Source organism: Myotis myotis, unplaced genomic scaffold (genome assembly GCF_014108235.1).
Source record: "Myotis myotis isolate mMyoMyo1 unplaced genomic scaffold, mMyoMyo1.p scaffold_m19_p_7, whole genome shotgun sequence".
Taxonomy (NCBI): Eukaryota; Metazoa; Chordata; class Mammalia; order Chiroptera; family Vespertilionidae; genus Myotis; species Myotis myotis.
This window is the reverse complement of record NW_023416379.1, coordinates 92,898,779-92,912,256: the sequence shown is the minus strand read 5'-3', so window position 1 is coordinate 92,912,256 and position 13,478 is coordinate 92,898,779. Positions and strand designations below refer to the sequence as shown.

The window sequence follows — 13,478 nt, the reverse complement described above, 5'->3', positions numbered from 1 at the left end:
GTGTCACCCAAAGTGTTTCTTGAGCATCTATCTACTCTATGCCCTGCAATTTCCCAGGTTACTTAATCCTCATGGCAACTCTGAGAGGTAGATGTTATTATTCTTATTTTGCATGTGTAGAAATTCAGGCTCAGAAAGGTCAGGGAACTTGTCCAAAGCTTTCCAAACTTGCTTCTCTTCCCATACTTGTTTACTGCTGATTATTTTTTTTAGAGAGGGAGAGAGAGAAACATCAATTTGCTGTTCCACTTATTTATGCATTCATTGGTTGATTCTTGTATGTGTCTTGACTGGGGATTGAACCTACAACCTTGGTGTACTGGGACGATGCTCTAACCAACTGAGCTACCCCACTAGGGTCTTTTCATATTATCTGACTCACTGACCTTATTACCTAAGACAGAGATTTAGGAATCTAGAATGACTTGCTTCCTCCCTCTCACCCACCTCATGCACAACCCATCATCAGATCCAGTAGATTCTCTCTCCTTCATACTCTCACATCGACTCCTCCCTATCCCATGGCCATAGCCATGGCTAAAGCCTTTGTATCTTCTCCCTGCATGGTCACCTTTGACTCCTCCATCTCGCCCCATATCTAATCAGTCTCCAAGTCCAATTGACTGGCTTTTCTTGGTCACTCTCATATCCATCCTCTTGGGGGCATGTCTCATGGCCAGTGCCTTACTCTGGCCCTTACCACCCTCCAACTGGATCCGAGCAGTAACTGGGTCTTCTTGCTTACTTTTCTACCCAGGGCTGCCTGAATGGGTTTTCTAAAATGCAGGTCTGTTCTGGACTCTTCCCACTTTCCAGTCTCTCAGTGGTAGCCTGGACAGTCAAGTTCACATTCCCTAAATTCCATGGGCATGCGAGGCCCGTGAACATCTGGCCCAGGCGGACATCCTATGCCTCTAGCTTTTGGGTCTACTAGCAGCCCTGGGCTTGCACATGGGCTGTTCTGTCCACCTTACTTCTCGTACCAGTCCCCAAACTAGAGGCTTGAGTTCCTTGAGGGCAGGGGCATATCTTCTTCCCTGTAGGTCCCCGGTGCCTAGCACAGTGTGCTTGGCTCTCAAGAAGCATGCGACAGATGTTTTTAAAAATGAATTCATGAGTAAACTTATTCTAAAGTTAATGACTGGGTGTCACACAGCTTAAAAGGGATGAAGTAAGATTCAAACTCAAGTCTGTTCATTTATTCAACAATGAAGCTCTTCCTGTATGCCAGATATTGTGCTAGATGCTGGCTACATGACACAGAACAAAACATAGAGCCCCTGCCCTTCTGGAACTTATGTGCTTATGTGGTATCAAAGTTCATGTCTTTTGCAAGTTCACCAAATTCTGTTGCAAAGAGCCTCACTATAATCTAAAGTGTCACGAAGCAAAGCTGCTGGTATAACACGATGCATATTTCAGGGGTGGGAAGTGAGATTCAAACTCTTCAGTGTGGCCCTAGCCGGTTTGGCTCAGTGGCTAGAGCGTCGGCCTATGGACTGAAGGGTCCCGGGTTTGATTCTGGTCAAGGGCACATGCCTGGTTGCAGGCTCGATCCCCAATACGGGGCATGCAGGAGGCAGCCGATCAATTATTCTGTCTCATCACTGATGTTTCTGTCTCTCTCTTCCTCTCCCTTCCTATCTGAAATCAATTTATATATATATATATATATTCAATTATATATATAAAAAGCTCTTAAGTGTAGTAGGGATTCAGGTAGGAGCTGAGATTCAAGATGGTCCTTAAAATGTTTAATAAATAAGTAGGAAAACATAGGAACAATACACGTAGAAGGCAGCATACCACATTTATGGGCACAAGAATTCTGGATTCTGGTATTGGATGGGAGGATCAGTGGTCCTGTATTGGTGTGGGTATCTCTAGGGTACAAGGAGTTTTAAGAAAATCAATTTGCTGCCTGGCTGGCATGGCTCTGTGGTTGAGCGTCAACTTATGAACCAGGAGGTCATAGTTCGATTCCTGGTCAGGGCACATGCCTGGGCCCTGGGCTCAATCCCTAGTGGGAGGCAAGTAGGAGGCAGCCAATCAGTGACTATCCCTCATCATTGATGTTTCTATCTCTCTCTCCCTCTCCCTTCCTCTCTGAAATCAATAAAAACATATTTTAAAAAAAGAAAAGAAAAGAAAATCAACTTGCAGATCTTCAGCTTCCAAGTTCTGTTTACCAAAACTCTTTCCTCTTTCACAGTTTCGCCTTCCCTGCTTTCAGTGGCGAGGCTCAGCATTCCCCACCGCTGTCTTTCAGGGGGGGCGGCCCAGAGGGTGAAATTCCTGGAACGCTAAGCAAAGCTCCTATTTGAAATGCTAGTGCAGGGCTGTGGGTGCTGGGAAAGTGGGCAGCTCAAAACCTGGACAACAAATTCTTTTGGTTTTTAAGGCAGGGTCATTGCTTTCAAAACCCTGAAGAATCCTTAACAATATTTTTTATCGTAGATCTTCATGATTTTTTTAGGGGGGTGGGGGAGACAACTCAGAAGTAGATGCCATTGCTAAATCAAACTCTCACTTCCTATCTACTTATGAAGTGAACAAGTTTTCTCAGCTTTAAAATAAAATAAAAAAGGAACTAGAATTGATGCTGAATGCGGTCTCATTCTAATAAATAATATTCAACTGTGAACATCTGAACTACCTGAGGGTGGGGGTGGGGGAAGTAGTCCATGAATTTCATTGGTAAATACATTTCCAATGCATTTTTGTATTTATGTTTATTTAATATGTATAAAAATCATGATATTTATGTTGTCTTGCTCAACTGAGTACTACTAATATTTCTGATGGCCACTCAAACCAGAAAAAAATTTCTCACTTAGAGCTTTATAGTTACATAAAGCTTAGATTCTTTTTAAACTTTAACTTTTATACATGCTTAGGTTGCAGAGATGTATGATATTGTGATTAATAAAAGACTTCCAAGCATAAAATATGTTACATTGAGATTAGATTGTTGAGGGGAAAGAGGAATGGAAATACAAGTATAAGGAGAACAAGAAACAATGTAAAACGTTTTTATTGCTAAAGAAAAGCTTGTTCACGTTATTTTGTAAAAATATATTTTTATTAATTTCAGAGAGAAAGGGAGAGGGAGAGAGAGAAACATCAGTGATGAGAGAGAACCATTGATCAGCTGCCTCCTACATGCCTCCTACTGGGGATGTGCCCTTGACCAGAATCAAACCCAGGACCCTTCAGTCCCCAGGCTGACACTCTATCCACTGAGCCAAACCAGGTAGGGCTGTTCACGTAATTTTTTAAAAAATATGTTTTTATTGATTTGAGAGAGAGAGAGAGAGAGAGAGAGAGAGAGAGAGAAAGAGACATCAATGATGAGAGAGAATCATCAATCGGCTGCCTCCTGCACGCCACACACTGGGAACCGAGCCCACAACACAGGCATGTGCCCTGACCGGGAATTGAACTGGTGACCTCCTGGTTCACAGGCCGACGTTCAACCACCGAGCCAGGCCGGCTGGGTTGTTCATATGTTATTTTTAAGATGAATAATGGTAAGCATCAAATGACTTTGGGATTTGAGTTTTATTCAATATATTTAAACGGGTAACATGGCAGTTTTATATTAAAATGTCAATATTTATTAAAGAGTAGAAATTACATTCTCCCTCTGAAACTATTGTTTTAAATTAATGATGAAAAATATTAGATGTCACCATAAAAATGTGCAAGAAGCTTTACAGTTCCAGTACATTCTTTTAGGAGGCTACTCCCATGAGAGACCTGTGACTAGAAAGGCAGAATGAGGCCTGACTCTCAGAAGCCGGGTAGAGTTTAGACTTGAGCTGGCAAGCCGATCTCTCAGCCTCAGTGTCCTCACCTCTAAATGGGGTCTAGTCCAGGCTTTTGAATATCTATAATGGGACATAGGAAGGCATAGGCAGTGGTTCTCAACCTTCTGGCCCTTTAAATACAGCTCCTCATGTTGTGACCCAACCATAAAATTATTTTCGTTGCTACTTCATCACTGTCATGTTGCTACTGTTATGAATCGTCATGTAAATATCTGATATGCAGGATGGTCTTAGGCGACCCCTGTGAAAGGGCCGTTCGACCGCCAAAGGGGTTGCGACCCACAGGTTGAGAACCGCTGGGCTAGAGGGTGGGTGTGTGAGATAGGGGAAGAAACATCACCGGATGCCTGGATGCAATCCACGCTGGGACTGGCAGAGGGAGCTCTCAGCCTCGGGGGCCCTCCCTCGGGGGCAGAAGAAAATACTTCCCAGTCTTTTCATTCCAGGGTTAGAAAATAATTCCTCTGTCCTTTCCAACTTTCCAGATACAGCCGGGTGTATCCCATCTCGGATGCTCTCAGAAATACCCATGCCCTCGGGCCGCGTGAGGAGCACAGGCCTTGTGACCCCAGGCCATCCCATGTGGTTTGTACAGAAGGAGATGTGACTGGCTGGGGAGCAAGAAGCTTGTTGCAAAATGTTGCAAGGAGTGCAAGGTGGTTCCTCCTCAGGCACAGTGTCTGCCCAGCCCAGAGAGGTGCCCGCTGGAAGACGCCTCTCTGGCCCCTGCTGTTGGCGGCGTGGGGTGGGGAGAGAGAATGCCAAGGAGGCTGACTTCAGGAGGGCCCCCCCTGCTGGCTGGAGCCTGAAATGGCTGTGGAGGAGGTCAGAATCTACCGGTAATTCAAAGAGGATCTAGCCAGCCTTCTTGCCCCACGTTTTAGGTTATCACTCACTTACACTGTAATTGGCACCAGAGCAGGTCTTCAAAGCTGAGACCTCTGGTGGGTCTGGAAAGTGTTGCCGAGGCTTTTCCCAGCTTTTCCCACTTTGAGCTGTGCCTGTGGGCAAATCTAGTCAAAATGAAGATTTGGGGGAGCTATAGTAGTCTGGGTTTGTGATTCAGGTAACAGGTTAGTAAAAATGGAATTTATCAGAGTATAGAGAAGTTCCTTAAGTAATTGGGGGGATGGGAGAGCCAGTTTGGAGGCTGTAAAGCGAGGAACAATACCAAAGATCATGGCACGGTCCTTACGCAGACACCCCGGCTGCTGCCGCCTCTAGGTGCAGACGCTGCTGCTCCTGTGGCTGAGGTCAGCAGGGCTGGACTCTGCGCTTACAACTGCTGCTGCTTACAACAGGAAACCAGGTGGAGCCGCTGCTCTGCCACTTACCTGAATGGATTATTTGTGCTGCCCACAGCCTTAGCCTCCCAGTCTCCAGTGCGTCTGATTGGTGGAGCCTCGTCATGTGGCTATGCCTTAGCTGCAAAGGAGGCTGGAAGCAAATGCCTGACATTTTCAGCCTCTCAAGTGGGAGATCCCCCAAATTTGGGTAGGTGATTCAGAAGTTAGGAGACCCAAACCAAGGAAAACCTTGAAGAGGATGGATAGTCATAAAATGGCACATTCTGAGGCCAGCAATCTGGGTGGCAAAAGGCAAATCATGTTTCCATTATGGAAAAAAAAATGATCAGAATAAAAGTAAAGAAAGATAAAAACTCACACAACCCCACCCAAAGACAACTGCTGATAACATTTTAGTGTGTGCTTCCTTCCAGTTTTTTCTATGCTATTTTCTTATTTTCCAAACGATATACTTATCTATGTATGCTATACATAGGATCAGATCCTGCTTTTTGCCCACTGAAAATCAGATCATAACATTTCCCACTTTTTAACCAAATCTTTGTAGGCATCATTTTTTTTTAAAGAAATGTGGGTTTTTTTGTAACTATATTTGAAAATGTTTTTGTTGATTTTATTGGAAAAGAGGAGACAGAGAGAACCATTGATGTGAAAGAGAAACATCAATTAGTTGTCTCCCACATGACTGGGACCGAACTGTCCACCTGGGTATGTATCCTTTTAAATATAGAAGTGAAATGAGGTGAAAATGTAGCATCTCAACAGTACTCCCGGGATTTCTTTTAGGGAGAGAACTCTCTTTATTAGGGGAAATAAGCCTGTTAGGGGTAGTGAGTGAGATCTTTAGGGCATGAGTGTTGACAGGAAACCTAGCAATAAAGAAATATAGCTAAGCCCTGGCTGGTGTGGCTCAGTTGGTGGAGCATTGGCCTATGCACCAAAAGGTTGCCAGTCCAATTCCCAATCGATGTTTCTCTCTCCTTCTCCCTCTCTCTCTCAAATCAATAAAAACAGCCCAGCCAGAGGAATTTGTTTTTTTCTCTGGAGAGGGTGGGATAAAGAACAGAGAGGAGAAGTAGTGATTTGGGAAAAGGCCAGGCCCTAAGGGGTAAAGGGCCAGTTAGAAAACCTCAGATGGGGAATTGATCATGTTGACAAGCCTTCCCTACACCTACTTAAAAGGACGAAGGGCCCTAGCTGGTTTGGCTCAGTGGATAGGGCGTCGGCCTGTTGACTGAAGAGTCTCAGGTTCCATTCCAGTCAAGGGTATGTGCCCAGGTTTCGGGCTCGATCAGGTTGCAGGCTCGATTGGGTTGTCCCGGTGTGGGGCATGCAGGAGGCAGCCAATCCATGATTCTTTCTCAACATTGATGTTTCTATCTCTCTCTTCCTCTCCCTTCCTCTCTGAAATCAGTTATATACTAGAGGCCCGATGCAAGAAATTCGTGCAAGAGTAGGCCTTCCTTCCCCTGGCTGCCGGCACTGGCTTTCCTCTGGCACCCAGGACCTAGGCTTTCCTCGCAGCCCTGGCTTTGTCCAGAAGGATGGAAGGACATCTGGAAGGATGTCCAGTCTAATTAGCATATTACACTTTTATTATTTATATATTTATATATATATGAAGATGGTGTATGTATTATAAAAAGGCAACAAAAGTATCAATTCTTTTTTTTTTTTATTTGATTTTAGAGAGAGGAACATCAATTAGCTTGAGGGATAGAACCCGTAATCTGGGTATGTATCCTGACTGGGAATCAAACTCTTCACCTTCTGGTATACTGGATGATGCACCAGCCTATTGAGCTACACAGGGCAGGGCCAAATGTATGAATTCTTTTTCTTTTTTAAAAAATAATTATCCATTCATTATTCTTTTTTTAAAAATTCTTTATTGTTTAAAGTATTACATATATTATTACATATGTCTCCTTTTCCCTCCATGACCTCTCCCTGGCCACCCCCCAGCCCCCAGCACATGCCCTCATCCCCCTAGTGTCTGTGTCCATTGGTTATATGCATGCATAGAAGTCCTTTGGTTGATCTCTTACCCCATCCTCCTCCCCCGCCTTCCCTCTGAAGTTTGACGGTCTGTTTGATGCTTCTCTGTCTCTGGATCTGTTTTTGTTCATCAGTTTATGTTGTTGATTATATTCCACAAATGAGCAAGATCATGTGATATTTATCTTTCTCCGACTGGCTTATTTCGCTTAGCATAATGCTCTCCAGGTCCAACCATGCTGTTGCGAATGGTAAGAGTTCTTTCTTTTTTTAATATATATTTTTATTGATTTCAGAGAGGAAGGGAGAGGGAGAGATGGAAACATCAATGATGAGAGAGAATCATTGATCGGCTTCCCCCTATTGGGGATCAAGCCTGCAACCCAGGCATGTGCCCTTGACTGGAATCGAACCCCGGACCCTTCAGTCCGCAGACCGACGCTCTATCCACTGAGCCAAGCCAGCCAGGGCAAGAGTTCTTTCTTTTATACAGCAGTGTAGTCTTCCATTCTGTAGATGTACCACTATTTTTTAACCCACTCATCTGCTGATGGGCACTTAAGCTGTTTCCAAATCTTAGCTATTGTAAATTGTGCTGCTATGAACATAGGGGTGCATATATCCTTTCTCATTGGTGTTTCTGATTTCTTGGGCTATATTCCTAGAAGTGAGATTATTGGGTGAAATGGGAGTTCCATTTTTAATTTTTTGAGGAAACTCCATACTGTTTCCACCGTGGCTGCACCCCTACCAGCAGCGCACCAGGGTTCTGTTTTCTCCACATCCTCGCCAGCACTTTGGTTTGTCTATTTGTTGATGACAGCCATTCTGACAGGTGTGAAATGGTATCTCGTTGTCATTTTGATTTGCATATCTAATTACATATTGTTTTAAATCACTATGTGTTTTTAATCACTAATGTGATTAATCACGATGCTTTCATTGTGTTCAATTTGTAACAATGAAAATACATCCTGCATATCAGATATTTACATTACGATTCATAACAGCAGCAAAATTACAGTTATGAAGTAGCAACGAAAATAATTTTATGGTTGGGGGTCACCACAACATGAGGAACTGTATTGAAGGGTCGCGGCACTAGGAAGGTTGAGAACCACTGACCTAGAGTCTAGAGAGGGAGGAAAGTTCTTTTATGAAAGTTACAAGCAGCACAATCTCGTCCAGTGGAGTCTGGAGTCTGAAGAGTCGGGTTCTGTTGCTTCCTACAGCAAGTCACGCACCTTCTCTCCACTGGAGGATGAGGAGGCTAGACCAGATGACCCCTAGTTCCCTCCAGCTTTAAATTCCCTTTAGCGATACATACTTGCTCGACTTGTTTCGCTGGCCTGGAGCTCCCTCCAAGCTCCTCCCTAAGCGGCCGGGTCCGCATCCGGCACCAGAGGGAGCTGCAGCGGCCAGAGCGGCGTGCGGTGGGCGGAGTGGCAGGATCCGCGGAGCCTCCAGGAGGCGCGGTGATTGGCTGGCTCGGGCGGAAAGGGGCGGGGGAAGGGGGGTGAAGCCGAGCTGCGCGGTGACGTCACGCCCGCGGGGGCGGGGCGGGGCGGCGCTGCGTGTGACGCCCGGCCGCGGCGGAGCTGGGATTAATGGGAAAAGTTTTGGCAGGAGCCGGAGCAGCCTGCGGGACGGCGGCGGCGGCGCGAGAGGCGGCCGGGACAGGTCAGTCTGGGTCGGGGAGGCGGGTCGGCACGCGGCGGAGGTAAGCGGCGGGTCCGGGCCGAGGCGGCCCACGCGGCCGGAACGCCAGGGCCGGAGGGGAGTGGGGGCGGGAACAGCAGCCGGGGTCCGGGGACCGAGCCGCCGCCGCCTCCCGACGCTCGGACTCGGGCCGGTCTGCGGTGGTCCGTTGCTGCCTGGCGCCCCTGGGACCCAGCTCTTGGGACCCTCACCGCTGTCTGAGCCCAGCTGCAGGCCTCCCCACCCGACTGTGACCCCACTTGGGCCTCGTGGCCCCGTCTCCTCCCGCGTCAGTGTTGGGAGAGCCCGGGCTCAGGCTCGGGTGGTCTCCCGCTCCCCACCCTGACCTCTGACCTTCCTTCGTCTCTTCTCCGGTGTCCCCAGATGCATTGCCCTCTGCCCGGGGTCTCCTTGGGGATCTTCCCTGCCCCGTGCTTATCCTTGTCCCCGGCCTTCGTCCTTCCATTCTTGCCCTCAGTCTTTGCTCTGTTCCATCCCTGCCCCCTCCGTCCCCCGCTGCCTGCCCTTCTCAGTATTGGGGCTCCTCCTCGTCTCCCTCGCGGGGTTACAGGCTTCTTCAGCCCCGGGCTGCTTACCTGTCTGCCTAAGCCTCTCCTGCCCCGGCTCCTCTCAGAGGCCCTGCTTTTGCCCCTCTCTCCCCTTCCCTCCCAGGGCCTTGCCTCTGCCTCAGGGAGAAGCATTAGCTCACACACTACTGTGCTTCCCCCTTGACCTGCAGCTGAGATAGCAAGGGGGTGAGGAGCATTGAATGTCGGAGATAAAGAGCAGGCTATGTCTTCGTGGGAGAATTTACTGGGGTGTTGCATCAGGGATGATGTGCAGTTTGTAGATCGTTCTTCTCATCTCAGCTGTAATACTTCTTTATGGGCCTGTTGACTTCCAGGAACCCTTGGGAAGAGACTGGCCGCCGAGTTGGGCGTGCGCCAGGCGTGGCTGGAGGCCCCGTCCAGCTCTTTTCCCCTTCCAGGAAACGGGGCTGCGCGTCTTTCCACTCTGGACGCACTGAACACATGCACATCGTGATACCCCAGCCCATGGCAGCCCTGACTCCCACCTTCGGACCTGTGGTTCTCAACCTTTTCCCTCTGTGCTGACTCCAGACAGTGTTTTTCCTGTTGGAGTTTTGAACAGATTGCCGCCCGATAGCTCCCTTTTGCTGGTGATGGCTTGAACCAGCTGCTGACTTCCCCTCGTGCATCTCTGATCCACGGACTGAGACAGGGCCTCTGATTCCCGTCCCTCACTGAGCGGGTTCTTTTGAAGTTTCTCCCTGCATTTTCCTTGGGAGCTTAATTTCCTGTGGATCCAAGAGGGAAGTGGACACTGAAGTTCTGTTCCCTTTGCCCGGGCGTTACATCAAAGGTCAGGTCACTGTCTGCCCAGGCGGTCTGGGACGGCGTTAGTCAGACTGTGGCAAGAGCTTCAGTCGCTTCTAGTCACAGAGATGATTCTGTCTGGGGCCAGAGAGCCCCCCACCTTTGTGGTGTCTGGGTATGTAACCTTCTCGCCAGGCAGAAAGTTCTTTTCAGATGCCTTCCACCTGAACGCCTTTATTTGGAGTTAGTACCCCAGAGAGATCGTCAGGAAGTAACATACAGGCCCCTGTTTCTGCCCGATCTGGTCTTGGAAGATTCAGAAAGCGTGACCCACTCTCACGTTTAGAAACGAGGGCCTGTTGTTTCACTTGTTTCACGTGGCTCTAGGTTTCTAGGTCTTCTCTTTTGAGGATCGTGCTCTCTGTCTTTGAGCCAGAATTGGACACAGAATTGGCAACTTCCAGGGGCTTTGGTGGAGAGCCAACTGAACTAGACTTCACGTTTTGGAATCCTCTTGTGCACTGAACTTTTCTGTGAAAGAAATAGGATCCAGGATGGCTGAGCCAGTCCCCTTTCCACTGACCCCTGAGCCCCCTCTTAGGCAGCAGTTGGGGGGATTTGGGCAGAATGGACCAAAAGGGGTCCCTTGTTCTATGAAAACCAGGATTGGAATGGGTCATCCCTAATGAAGTTGAGGTTGTGGGTTTGGCAGTCATTTCGTCTAATCTCAGGCTCCCAAGGGTTTTGCCTGACCCTGAGCAGTTTGCTACTCCTCTGTCTTTGCTCACCTGCACTCCCCACTGAGGGGGAGGTGAGAGGCTTGGGAAGAGGTCAAGCCCACTCCTTGTGGAGCCGCTTGGGCACCCGCAGCCTGGCCGATTGCTTCCTGCAGTTTGCTCACGCTGTCGTTTTCTACGTGGGAAGTTACGATTGTCCGTCACCGAGTTCCCATTTAGTGATTTTTGCAGAGCCAGGGGCAGCCTGCCTCTTTCTCAAAGGTGTGAGCAGACAGGCCTCTGACAGTATCTACAGATGATGTAGCACATTGCTTCTGGTTGAATGAACTAAGTCTACTGAGCCACTCTTGTTTGGCTGCCTTTCTCCCTGCCTCTCCACCGCCACTTTTTCCTTCTTCGGGGTGTGCCTCAGCCCACTGAGGAAGAATTGCCCTTACTCAGCCCGCCACCTCCACCGGTGGTCCCTGAGACCCCTCCCCCGACCTGGTGAGAGGACAGCCAGGGTTGGATGCTGGCCTGGGAAGCTACCAGGCCCCTGCTTTGGGTAGAGGGCAGCTGTCCTGGCTGCCAGGCAAGCTGTCTTCGGGGCCTGCGGATGCTGGCGTGTCCTGGGACTGCAGCTCCTCCCTCTCAGGAGGAGTGGACCGGGCTCTTCCAAAGGCTTCAGCTCTATCCTGTCCCTGAGGCTCCCCTGCCAGGGGGCTTCCTGGCATTGGGAGGCTAATTGTGGGCCCTCCTGGAAATGCCAGGAGCTGCCTGCCCTACAGCCCAGCAGTCCCATACGTAGCATCTCCATGGACTTTGTCGGTCTTGCCAGGCTCTTGTTTGTGTCACGTTAGAGGTTCTGTGCGTGATGCCCTTGTCTGTACTGTGTTGTCCCAGATTGCCCAGTGGCTGCTGCTTGTTGATGGTTTGATGTCCTGAGCATGATTCTGTGCCTTTGGATCTAGGGGGAGGAGTTACTTGAAGCAGCTGAGTTACACGGTGTCAGAGGGGAGCTAGGCACTTGCTGGCAGGGAGGAAATGTCCCATCGCATCAGATTTCAGACATGTGGGTCTTCTCGCTTGGGAGATAGTTCCTGGCCTTCATAGCTCAGAGGCTGGTGATTGGGATGTGACCCCGGTCCTGTCTCCATGGGGCTTTGGTCAAGGAATCAAGCATGACTCAGGGCATCTCCGTTTATGAGTTGTTAACCATCGGAAGTGTTGGGCTCTAGCACCTCCTTCATCTTGCCAGCTCCTTCTGCCCCACCCGGTACAGTCAGCAGAGCCAGTGTCTTCTTACTTGGAAATGAGCAGACTACTTCCAGGATTGGGAAATGCTTGCTACGTAGGCCCAGAATAACAACATCTCAGGGGGCGTGTATGAGGGACATAGGAGGAGCCCCCTTGCTTTAGGAGCACTCTTTGAGCCCTAGTGTCTATTTTTTTAAAAAATATGTTATTATAGATTTTAGAGAGAGGGGACGGAAGAAAGAGAAATAGAAACATTGATGAGAAAAAAATATCGGTCGGCTGCCTCCTGCCTGCCCCTATTGGGGATCAGGCCCACAACCTGGGCATGTGTCTGTCCTAGTGTTTTATTATAACACAGGAGCCCGATGCACAAAAAGCCTGCAAGAGTAGGCCTTCTTTCCCCCGGCTGTGGCACCGGCTTCCCTCCCAGCCCTGGCTTCATCCGGAAGGACATCTGGTCTAATTAGCATATTACGCTTTTATTATTATAGATATTAGAGCTGCTTTTCTGACTCCGGCACCTCTCAGCTAAAGATGTTGGGTTTCTTTCTATCCTGCAGTGTTGTGTGGTGTTTTGGGCATGTACGTGGTACTCACGCAGTGGCTTCTGCTCACCGACAGATGAGGACAGATGCGCCAAAGAGGTAATCACGTTTTCCTTACCCAGGAGCCTCTAACAGCTGGCACACACATTCAGATACAGGGTCCTGGCCTAGAAGATGAAATAATTTCACTAGGACTGAGTCCCAGATCCCAGGTGCCTGTCATAGCGCCTGGTACTCATCACTTGCACGTAGCAGACGCTTACTAAACAATTATTGAATGACTATGACTTAACATAGTTTTTTGGGGAGCGTTGAGATTTTCACCTTTACAACCACTAAACATAAACTCCACAAGGACAGGGACTTATTTTGTTTCCTATTGTGTCTAGGACAGTGTCTGGCATAGAAGATGCTAAATAAATATTTGTTGAGTGAATAAATGCACACACTTTCTCTCTGCCCCTATAGGTGCCAGGCCACAAAAATGGTGTTCATCATTCTCTTTCATTTGTGCATTAAACATTTTGGAGTGTCTACTACGTGCCAGGCACAGTACCGGCATTGGGAAAGGATGATAGTAAAAAAACAGAATCAATCCCTGTCTCATGGGTCGATATTTGCTGGCATATATGAGAGCTGGGCATAATACACAGAATTGTTCCTTCCATCTCTGCTGGGGTGGTGGGTCCTTACCAGAGTCTGAACAATGCTCTGGGCTTCCCATTGCTGTTTCCCTGTTCTCTGGATGTCTGGCAGATTTTATAAATTCTCCGAGGGGAGCTCCAGGGAA

The 13,478-nt window shown here is 48.4% G+C and overlaps 1 protein-coding gene across 2 annotated transcripts in view; it reads left to right on the top strand.

Moving 5' to 3' along the window:
- The first annotated feature begins 8,688 nt into the window (after positions 1 to 8,688).
- Positions 8,689 to 13,478, top strand: part of PPARD (peroxisome proliferator activated receptor delta) — a 79,667-nt gene continuing 74,877 nt past the window's right edge. Inside the window, exons 1-2 of one of the 2 annotated variants that reach the window (XM_036316664.1) lie at positions 8,689 to 8,815; positions 12,704 to 12,787. The gene's annotated coding sequence lies outside the window, so the exon portion shown is untranslated. The remainder of the gene's footprint in view (positions 8,816 to 12,703; positions 12,788 to 13,478) is intronic. The other variant, XM_036316667.1, reaches the window with a different exon arrangement.